This window comes from Mugil cephalus, chromosome 5 (assembly GCF_022458985.1).
Source record: "Mugil cephalus isolate CIBA_MC_2020 chromosome 5, CIBA_Mcephalus_1.1, whole genome shotgun sequence".
NCBI classification, from domain to species: Eukaryota; Metazoa; Chordata; class Actinopteri; order Mugiliformes; family Mugilidae; genus Mugil; species Mugil cephalus.
This window is the reverse complement of record NC_061774.1, coordinates 26,594,647-26,605,257: the sequence shown is the minus strand read 5'-3', so window position 1 is coordinate 26,605,257 and position 10,611 is coordinate 26,594,647. Positions and strand designations below refer to the sequence as shown.

Genomic DNA, 10,611 nt, shown 5'->3' with positions numbered 1-10,611 from the left:
GTCGTTTTTACACAGCAAAAGTGTTGAAATTTCCGCATTAAACGTGTTAGAGTTGATTTCCACCCTCACAGTGTCATTTTAACACATTCTGATTAAAAAAGTGTTCAGTGTTGGAGTTATTTGACAGAGTTAGTGAAGCCCAAGCAAATTAACTCGTTAGCCCCTGGGCTTCAGCCCGGGTGAACCCGTAGATCAGCTCCGCTCTGCGGCGCCATTCTTCAGTTTGTTTGTGCGGGTTTTTCCACTGATCGACGCTGTGTTGTATGGAGAGTTTTACTCAGACGGTAAGTGCAAGTAAAACTTACGGGAATAATAATATTATAAATGAAACGCGGTGTATAAAATGAAATATGTATGGAGAATATATAGGCTACTTTGCTTTGTTGTCGCTAGTACTGAACAGCTAATGTGTGGGATTGCAAGGCTAGCTAACAGTTAAACATGAACTAGCTTAAAAACGGTTTCCTACATTATCCATCGCAATTTACCAAGTGATGTAAAACAAAGCTTCATCTTTGTAACTGTCAAAACTAGTTTTGGCTGAAGATAGCATTAACGAGCTAATATGAAGTTCACGGTCTTTCACCGGTGCGGTTTAACAGTAAAGGTTAGTGTTTATTGACACACCAGTGACATGTTTGGTCGATGAAAATGAGCTTTTTCTTTCTAGTTTTCATTAAGACTTGTTGTTCTTTGGCAAAGGAATAATTTTTTAAGTAATTGCCGTTAGTTTCATTTTTGTGACTCTTTGTCCATAGACTCTTTGACCAAGAGATGGCCTCCATGTTGTTACTGTTCTACCTCCATCCGCAACCACCAGGAAAACCACCAGGAAGAACCACCAGGAAGAACCACCAGGAGAACCACCACCAGGAGAACCACCACCAGGAGAACCACCACCAGGAGAACCACCACCAGGAGAACCACCACCAGGAGAACCGTAGCATCCGGAAATCAGCCTCTGGTGCAGACGAGAGACTTGTAGTCTTTCATAAGGTAATTTAATATTTGGGATTGTTAGGATAATTTGTCAGGTCACTGTTTTAGCCTCATATGCAAAAGTGGGTAAAAGGTGGATAAAACAAATTAGTCGAGTTTAGGTTGTTTGAATAATCACTACAGTTTTCTCTGACTTTCTTTGTGTCTAATGCTCAGTGTCTTTGTGTTAACCCCAGTATTGCTGCAGTTTGCAATGTAAAATGTATTGTTGTTCTTGGGATTAATTCTCTCATAATTTGAGTTATTGTCGTATTATAAAGTTTTATTCAATTATTACATATTAAATTTAGGGATTAAAACTACCTAAATAAAAAATACCCAGTTCGGAGAGTTAAAAAGCAACTCTGAGATGGTGTTAATGATAAACCACTCAGTGTTAATTTAACCCAGTTTGGAGAGTTAAAGAAGGAATACTGACTTAGTGTTAAATAATTAACTCTCTAATTTAACTCTGTAGAGTGTGGAGCCATTGTTAAAATCCACTCTGTGGGAGCTGATTCAACACTCCAGTTTTTGCTGTGTAGCAGCACTTCACTTCAGTGATATTTAAACTAAATAATATACAAGTTGTAATGGATGTCCAGCAGCAGTTTTGTGGGAAAACCATGGAAAAAAGTGTTGTAACTTCAAGACGGGCAGCCTTAATTTCTGGCACACAAGAGAGGAAACTGAATGTCAACACCAAATCATTAGTTACTCAGTTAATAACCATCAAACTGCTGCTAAAGAACAGCTGGTGAGGGCCTAAAGCCGGGATAAATCTGTATCTCAGTGTCTGCCACCAGAAATAATCTCAGATGGAATATTGACTCAGAAATGGGCTTCGATTCACCGTTAGTCACACATCAGAGCGTTGAGCTGTCACACAGCTGGACCCGATAGCTGCGCTGGTTTTGAATGGAAAACTGAGATGGAAAATATGCGCATCTGATGTACTTTAACAACCCTAAAACAGTGCTGGTGGCACTTGAGGGCAGGGATTGTTCATTGAATGAATATAGACACAGCAAACTCAGCTTTCTCTCTCAAACCCTAGCGGGAACATAGCTAACAGAGGTAAGTTTGGGAGGATTTTAAATGTAATCTTTTATGGGAATGAGCAAAAGATACAAAATAGAGATATTGTGTTTTCTAAGCCTGTTTTAAATTAAAGTGTTCAAGCCAAATCTGACAGGAGGCTGAAATGGGTAGAATCACTGACAGAACACTGAGTGATTTCCTTTCTGAAACCCATGTGTGTTTTTACATTTCTTCTGGCGACAACACAAAAAGAAAAACCAATGTCGTTGCCCGAGTTTTAAAGTATGCAAATGTTCTTTGTCCTATTTCTGCTTTCAGTTTGGTCTCCAGTCATGTAAAGAAAGATAAAAATCAGAGCAGGCCGTGCTGTTGTTCAGAAACATGTAAATTACCGTCACATCATTAAGTCCTCCAATGTATTTACACACTTTTCTTCTCAGACTTTTACCGAGACATAAAAAAGAGGAGGAAGTCGTTATGTTCTTTACAAAACTTAGAAAAGATTGTTCACTCAGTAGTTCAGGGACTCGTGTTTTCACCAGACAGTAAAAATCATTCATACAGTTTAATTCATATATACAGTATTTGGACAGTGACACAGTTTTGTTATTTTAGCTGTTTACAAAAACACGTTCAACATACAGCTGTATACTCAATATGAGCTTAAAGTTCAGTTGATGCTTAGTAGAAACAGAGTAGTACTCAAACTGAATTGTAACAACAAAAAGTCGACCTTTAGGAAGAGATTAAAAAAACTTAAGGCTCATCTACACCCTTAAAAATAAATGTTTAGACTGGAACCAGAAGTGGTTCTTCACACTGGCGCCATAGGGGAAGCTTTTAAAGTTCTGCAAGGAACCCTTTGCCTCTTGGTTCTTCAAAGAACTATTTGTTATCCTGTTTTTCAGAGAACCTTATTCAGTTCTTAATGGAACCTTTTTGAAATTCAGTTCCCCAAACAACCTTATACAGCAAGAAAAGATTCTTGAACATCAAACGGATCTCCAGGGCACTTGAGAAGAACCTATTTTTCTTAGAGTGCAGACATAACCTATGTACATAGCCTACGCAGGTGCAGGTCGCTCTGTAACAACTCCATCTGATATGGGCTTAAAGTTCAGACTCTCACCTATAATTTGATGGTTTTTACATCCACACTGTGTGAAGGGGTTACGAACTGCAGCTCTTTAATATGTAGCCACCTCAAAAAAGAAAGAAAAACACCATCTGTCACTTTTTAATCGAATGAATTTGATGGATCAAAGTGGGTGTGGCCGATCAAGTGTGTGTCAGCAATTTTCAAAGTGGGCGTGACTGAGGAAGTGGGCGTGACTGAGGAAGTGGGCGTGACTGAGGAAGTGTGCGTCACCAACTTTCAAGGTGGGCGTGACTGAGGAAGTGGGCGTCAGCAACTTTCAAGGTGGGCGTAACCAACGCTGATTGGATGTTGTGGCATTTCACTTTCCTTGGGGGTAGGAAGTCGGGGTCTGTGTGAGAATCTTTTTAAGATGAGTCAGTGGGGTCACGACCCCCCCCCCCCCAGTCACACACACAGGCAGATACACACGCGCGCAGACCCCAGTCACACACATACACACACATACACATACACACACACACACACACACACACACACACACACACACAGACACACAGACATGTTTTTATGAAAGTCACGTGATGCCACCCGACCCCGCCCATGCTTCCGGCCAAGTGAAAAGCTAATGATAACTGAAGATCGTTGCAGTCCATTCTCCAGTCCGCGCCTGACTTGAAAAATAAAAATGAGCAAGAGAACTTACACATCCGGTATCATTAGTGAGACGCCTGTGAGCGTCATTCAGGAAGCCTTGCCAGGGATGGCGCCGAGAAAACTGATGGTGTTTAAGTGCAGATTCCAGCAGCCGCCAACGGGCCCTCTCCAGGAAGAGTGGCATTTGGAGACGGGTGAGAAATTTGGCTATTCTTTCAACTATCACACCGCTGAAGTCTGTATGTATCATCTCTATCCGGGACAAACCTTCAGTCCTGACACACCGAATGCCATAATCACTTCCAATGACTGGGGAGTACTGAACGGCTTGGTGGCCAGATGCATGAGAGGCGAGAGCATTCCATCTTGTGTCATGCTAAACGAAGAGGGAGAAGCCCATTTGAAGGAGGAGGAGGGGGATGCCTTTGAGTTCCATGAGGGAGAAGAAGAAATCAAAAAATTCATCAAGATAATATGGGAGACCAAATCTGACAGCTCCAGTAAATGGTTTTACCGAGTAAAATTGGAGATGCACGGGAAGAAAAGTCCAGGCGGCGCGTTTCAGCTCTGAAAATGGGGTATTTCTCAGGTGCCTGAGTGTGCCGGTTGTTGAGTGGATGAAGATGCTGGATGAATCGGCCGATCGCATCACCGCTCTATTCCAAAACAGTCGCCTCTGGAAAGATGTGACGCTGGTGAGAAAAGACATTTCTCATCTGTTTTAGGACTACAAGGCCACTCCCCCCAACCCGCCCACTTCCCTGACCACAGCATAAATTTGAACACCCGAGCCCCAGGTCCGAAGAAGACACCAACTTCAACTTTGAGCATCATGTCTCTCGCCTTTGACTCAACTCCACCTCCGTCTCCTCTCGTAGAGGAAGAGGTGACTCTACCACCCACTCCTCCTTCATCTCCTTTCGTAGAGGAAGAGAAAGAGGAAGAGGAGACTCCACCACCCACTCCACCTTCATCTCCTGGGTCAGGCGTAGAAGAAGAGGAGAGCTCTGCGGTGTGCCTCCCCAAGCCTACTACTGAAGACCAGCTGGATGCTGGGCTGCTGTCTTCCACCCTCCAAGAAAATATTAAAGCCGGGATCATCCATCTGCTGAACATTGTCCTGCAGGAGTTTCGTCGTGAGATCTGCTTCGGTTGTCAGGTAGACCACCCTAGCCAGACGAACCATGAGTGCCTCTTTGAGGTCCCCAGCTTCTTCTACAGGAGTCACTTTCAACCGGCTGATGAGGAGACTCTGGACACCGAAGTTTATACCGGCCCTGCAGCAGCTGCTGACTAGCCTTCGTATCTCCGTTGATAAATCCAGAATTCAAGGTGCGGCTGAAGCCATGCTACATGACCTGAGGTCCTGTGAGAATATCTTTGAGACAATCGGTGAGCTGTACGATTCGCTGGTTGGAGAGGACATCATGAAAATAGCTCTACTTCGTATGGTCGCCGATACCTGGAGAGGAGCCTGAAAACCGCCAGAATAAATTTCTTATTTAGAACACATTTATCTTTAGATTACTTTTTTGAGTTTGTATGTGCATTTATCTACATCTTTGTCGTTGTTGTTTTTTTTTTTTTGTTCTTTACCATGGGGAATTGTTTGAGAATAGTGTTCAGGGCTGTGAGGCTGAGGTACATCGTGTGGGAGCTATCTGCTATACTAGAGCAAGCTGTTGCCAACAAAGTGAACGATGATAAAAAATTTAAAATCAGCGGTAGCCCGAAACCTGACGAAGTTAAAAAATTAGAAATGTTTTTGGATTTAGTACGTGCTCGGGCTACAAATGTTGAATGGGAAGTGTTTGTGCAAAAGGCTGTAACATCATTCTTTGAAAGCTCTGTGATGGATACATTCTGTGGTATAATCAATGATGATGAAACTGTTGAAATGAATGTGTTTCACCTGTTGGCACTTTATGCTCTGATCGTCGATGCATTGTCCCATTACGTTCAAGATCGGCCGAGCGATGATATCTTACAAATGCTGCAAACATTGCATGTTATTATACATCGGAAATTCACAGCCGCTGTTCTCATCCAAACCTGGAAAATGTTGAAATAATAATAATAATGATTTCTTTTATGCCTTTTGTTAATAAACTATAAAGTCGAAAACAGTAAAGAGGTCTCGTCATTCTTTAACGTACGAGGGTGAAAGATGGAGAAAAAGGAAGAACGCCTGATGAAAAAGCTATATTATACACCATCACATCCGGGAAGTTTTGGAGGGGTAGAACGGCTTCAGAGAGCTGTACAGGACGAAGGCGGGGCTAAAGTAAAAATTGATCGAGTAAAAGATTTTTATCGAAGCAGGATGCCTACACTTTACACAAACCGGCCAGGATACATTTTGCTAGAAACAGAGTATTTGTATCACGGCCCCTGAACCAGTTTCAAGCGGATCTATGTGATATGCAAGCTTTAGCAGAGTTCAATGATGGGTATAAGTATTTATTAACGGTCATCGATATTTTTTCAAAGAAGGCATACGCTAGAGCACTGAAGACAAAAAACGGGAAGTGAAGTGAGCAGGGCTTTTGCCTCGGTGTTAAAGGAGAGCAAAGTGCCTGAAAAGTTACAGACGGACGCGAGTAAAGAATTCTATAACAAGACTTTTAATGCTCTGATGAAGAAGCACGGTATTACTCACTTCTCCACCGCTAGCGACCTCAAAGCTTGCGTCGTCGAGCGGTTCAACCGTACGCTAAAGACTAGAATGTGGCGATACTTTACGGCCAGAAACACGCGTCGATATGTAGATGTTTTGCAGGATCTGCTTAAAAGTTATAACGAGAGCTATCATACGAGTATAAAAATGAAACCGAACGACGTCACAGCTGAGAACTCTCCTGCGGTATTTCAAAACTTGTACGGTAAATTTCCTCTTCGTCACAAAAACACGTGGAAAATTAATTTAAAAGAGGGTGATGTAGTGAGGATTTCCAAGCTGAGGGGTGTGTTTGACAAAAAGTATGAGCAGAGTTACACGGACAAGCTTTTCACCGTATCAGAATGTATTCCCCGCCTTCCACCGGTGTACAAAATAAAAGATTATGATGGGGAACCTATCGACGGAACCTTTTATGAGGCCGAACTACAAAAAGTAACCGTCACCGCTGATATAAAAGCGGGGTTTTATCATATGTTCTGTTATAGCGACGTGGTTCAGCATCAGGCGGTGGGCGACGCTTATGCCCCGCTCTTAAGAACGGTTCAAATTGAGGGTAAATTTGGAGATGTTATTTCACACACCTTCAGCCCCGCCTATTACTTACCGGTAGCAAAAAGACATATTGAAAACATCAGCGTCGAGCTCAAGACCGATCAGAACCGGCCGGTAGATTTCAAGTTCGGGAAAGTGGTTGCGACGTTACATTTTAAACCGTGTAAAACAGTGAGCTGAAAATGATGGTGGTGGAGCCTCACCCTGATCTTTATCGATTTGTAAGTTATTATGAAGATCAAGTGGGAAGTGGCCTGCCAGGATTTCATGGAGCCCCCATGATGTACGGTAGGGGGCTGGGATCCATATTTTCAAAACTATTTAGGTTTGTGACGCCGATGGTTAAAAAAGGTTTTACCATTGCAAAACCTCATCTTCAAAACGCCGCTAAGAACATAGCATCTGACGTGGTCAGCAGGGTTGTTCGGCGCGTGAGAGGTTCAGAGGAAGAGAACCAAGAAGGATCAGGACTTATGCTTCTCGCTCGACGAGCCGGGAAGAGACCCCCCGGGCGTCGCGTAGCAGCTCATAAAAAGCGCAAGTCAACCGCTAATAGTAATTCAGTGCAGAGAAGAAGGTCCAGAGGAAGGAAGGCCGAAGATATTTTCTCCTGAAAATGGCTCTATTACATCACAAATCACCAGAATGCAGCATGACGGAACTGGACTTATTTGCTGCTCCGGTGACGCAGATGTCTATTGAGCAGAGTCAGTATACAGAGATTTCCCCTTTATCGGCTCTCACGGACACCGGTCCCATAGAATTTTTCATCCCGGGAGATGGAGAGAAATATCTGGATCTAGCCAACACTCTGCTATTCCTGCGTCTACAAATTACTAACGAGGATGGGACAAACTTGGCACAGGACGCTCGTGTGGGCCTGATCAACTATCCCCTCAACACCATTTTCTCACAGGTCGACGTGACCCTGGGAGATAGATTAATCTCTCAGTCCAGCGCTACACACCCCTACAGAGCTTTGATAGAGCTTTTATTGAACTACAGTCATGAAACACTTGCTAGTCAGTGTTCAGCCGGTCTGTTTTATAAAGACACAGCCGGATTTATGGATTCAACCGTGGTGGCGGCTGACGGTCCGAATCGGGGTCTGGTTAAAAGAGCTCAGTTTAGTGCTGCCTCGAGCGAGTTTCACGTGATGGGCCCCTGCACGGGGACATCTTCTTTAGCGAGAGACTTCTTTTGAACAGCGTCGACTTGCGGATTAAACTAACTCGGGCGAGTGACGCTTTCTGTCTGATGAGTCAGGCCAACGCCAACTTCCGCCTCAAAATACTGGGAGCTTCTCTGTTTATGAAAAAAGTAACCGTGTCCCCCGCAGTGCGATTAGGTCATTCAGCGGCTCTGATGAAAGGCAACGCCCTCTACCCCATGTCGAGAATTAATGTGAAAACCTATTCCATTCCTCAAAACTCCAGACTATGCAATCAGGAGAACCTGTTTCTGGGTGTCATGCCTAAATACGTTGTTCTGGGGATGGTGAACCATCACGCTTTCACGGGAAGAAGAGATCTCTCGCCTTTCAACTTTACTCACAATGACGTGGAGTACTTGGCTCTGTGTCATAACGGTCGACAAGTACCGGGCCAAAGCTTTCCAGCCCCAATTTAACAACGGCATTTCCGTGAGAGAATATTATAACATGTTTACTGCCACTGGGAGACATTTGAAAGATTTACCTCTGACCATCGACCGCGAAGATTTCGAAAGAGGATATACTTTATTTGTTTTCAACCTGAGCCCCGACGAAGATGTGGCGGCTCTTTCCCCAGTATCCAGCGGGAGTTTGAGGCTGGAAATGAGATTTCGAGTCCCTTACCTCACACTCTGACCCTGGTTGTCTACGCCTGCTACGACTCCATTCTGGAGATCAATTCAAAACGCCAGGTGCTGGGGATTATTATTGAAACAATGAATTCTACTGAGCTGGAAACACTCCTGAGCGGACTACTGGGTAACGTATTCCGTGGTGTCTGGGCTTCGGATGAATTACCCTCCCTACAACCCTCGCTGCCCGCATACTATATCGTGAACACCCACCCTCGTCATCTGCCAGGAGAGCACTGGCTAGCGCTCACTGTGGAAAAACATGGAAAGGCCACATTCTTTGACTCTTTCGGACTCAGCCCTGAATTTGAATATTATCCTACAAGCATCCTGCGTTTCCTGGAACGTCAACGTGGAATAAAACAGATCCTGCATCACAATCGTCAGCTCCAGCATGAATTATCGTCTGTCTGTGGTCAGCACTGTGCATATTATTTGTGTCTGAGAGGAAGCGGCCTATCGTACGCCGACGTGCTATCTCACTATAAAGACGATCCTGTCCGCAACGATGCCATGGTATCTGAATTTGTTAAAAAATATCAAAAATGTCTAGCATACCCCTGCGGCGGGAATTCTAACCAGCTAGCCTGTTCTCTGCAAATGTTTAAAGATTGTTACCGTTTGTGAAAGGAAAAAGTCTGCAACGTTGAACGGATTCAATAAAGCTTTATTATTATTCAATGACTGATTTACATAGTCTTTATTGTCGTAACAATTATCGCAATCATTTATTTATTTTTTGGTGATCTTAAGGAGAGAAATCCGTCCACTCCATAGTCGGACGTTTTTTTCTTTTTTCTCCCCCTCATTCGATGAACAGAGGGGGACTCTGCAACAGCAGCAGCAGCAGCAGCGTGCGTCTGCAGGGGGCCAGAGTTTTTGAGTCTCCTGAACTGCTCACGGGCCTGGGGGTTAGTCACAGAGCTCTCGGGAATATTGAGCTCTGACAGAGTACTTAGAAATTCTATCCATCCTTCCGGTGGCTGATCATTCACTTTCTTATAGGAAGAGGTCAGATGTTTTACCAGATCAAGCATATGAGAGCCTCTCACGGCTTTACCCCTGTAGATAAATTCACCTCTCGACGTCCAGCTACTGGGGCTCTTGGATAGTTTTCTCATCACATACTCTGCGTTTTTTTCGACTGCGTGTCGGAAGACTTTTTAAAACATCTTCCTCCTCCCCACTTCCTGACCTTTCACCTCTGCGTTCTCTGCCTGATGTACCTCTTCTTGCGGTAGACTCAGAGTTATGGGTTGAAGTTCATTCTCCCCTTGTCTGCTGAGGCTGAGATAGCGTTGGAGCAAAGCGTTGTACATTTTAATTTTTTCATAAGGATTTAAACCTCTCTCCTCTAATATCTCACGCATCTTTACATCCAAATCTTGCTGGGCTGTTTGCCTGATGGTGCTACCTGTAGCAGCCGTGGGTTGACTCAGGCGGTTTAACTGATGCGGGGACACCAAAAACATTTTCTGCGTCGTCTTCAGAGCCATGGGAGTAGGAGGGAGGATTATCGTCTAGCGAGTCCTCCTATTAATTCCCCGATAATAGGAATGGCCGCTGTAAGCAGAGGGAAAAGGAAGCCTCCTGTTTGTAACACCCCTGCGTTTACTCTTCACGCTGGCTTTCTTATCGGCAATGAGTCTGATATTTTTCTTATATCTTTTTAACTTCTGATATTGTTGCGGTGAAAGGGGTATATTCCCCTTCAAAAGATTCAGCGCGATCTCACACAACGTCTGGAGAAGATCTGGGGAGC

General features: G+C 44.0%; 1 protein-coding gene across 1 annotated transcript in view; it reads left to right on the top strand.

The window, feature by feature from the left end:
* The first annotated feature begins 218 nt into the window (after positions 1-218).
* pde6a (phosphodiesterase 6A, cGMP-specific, rod, alpha) overlaps positions 219-10,611 on the top strand; it is a 94,926-nt gene continuing 84,533 nt past the window's right edge. The window contains exons 1-2 of the mRNA XM_047585010.1: positions 219-284; positions 759-996. The gene's annotated coding sequence lies outside the window, so the exon portion shown is untranslated. The remainder of the gene's footprint in view (positions 285-758; positions 997-10,611) is intronic.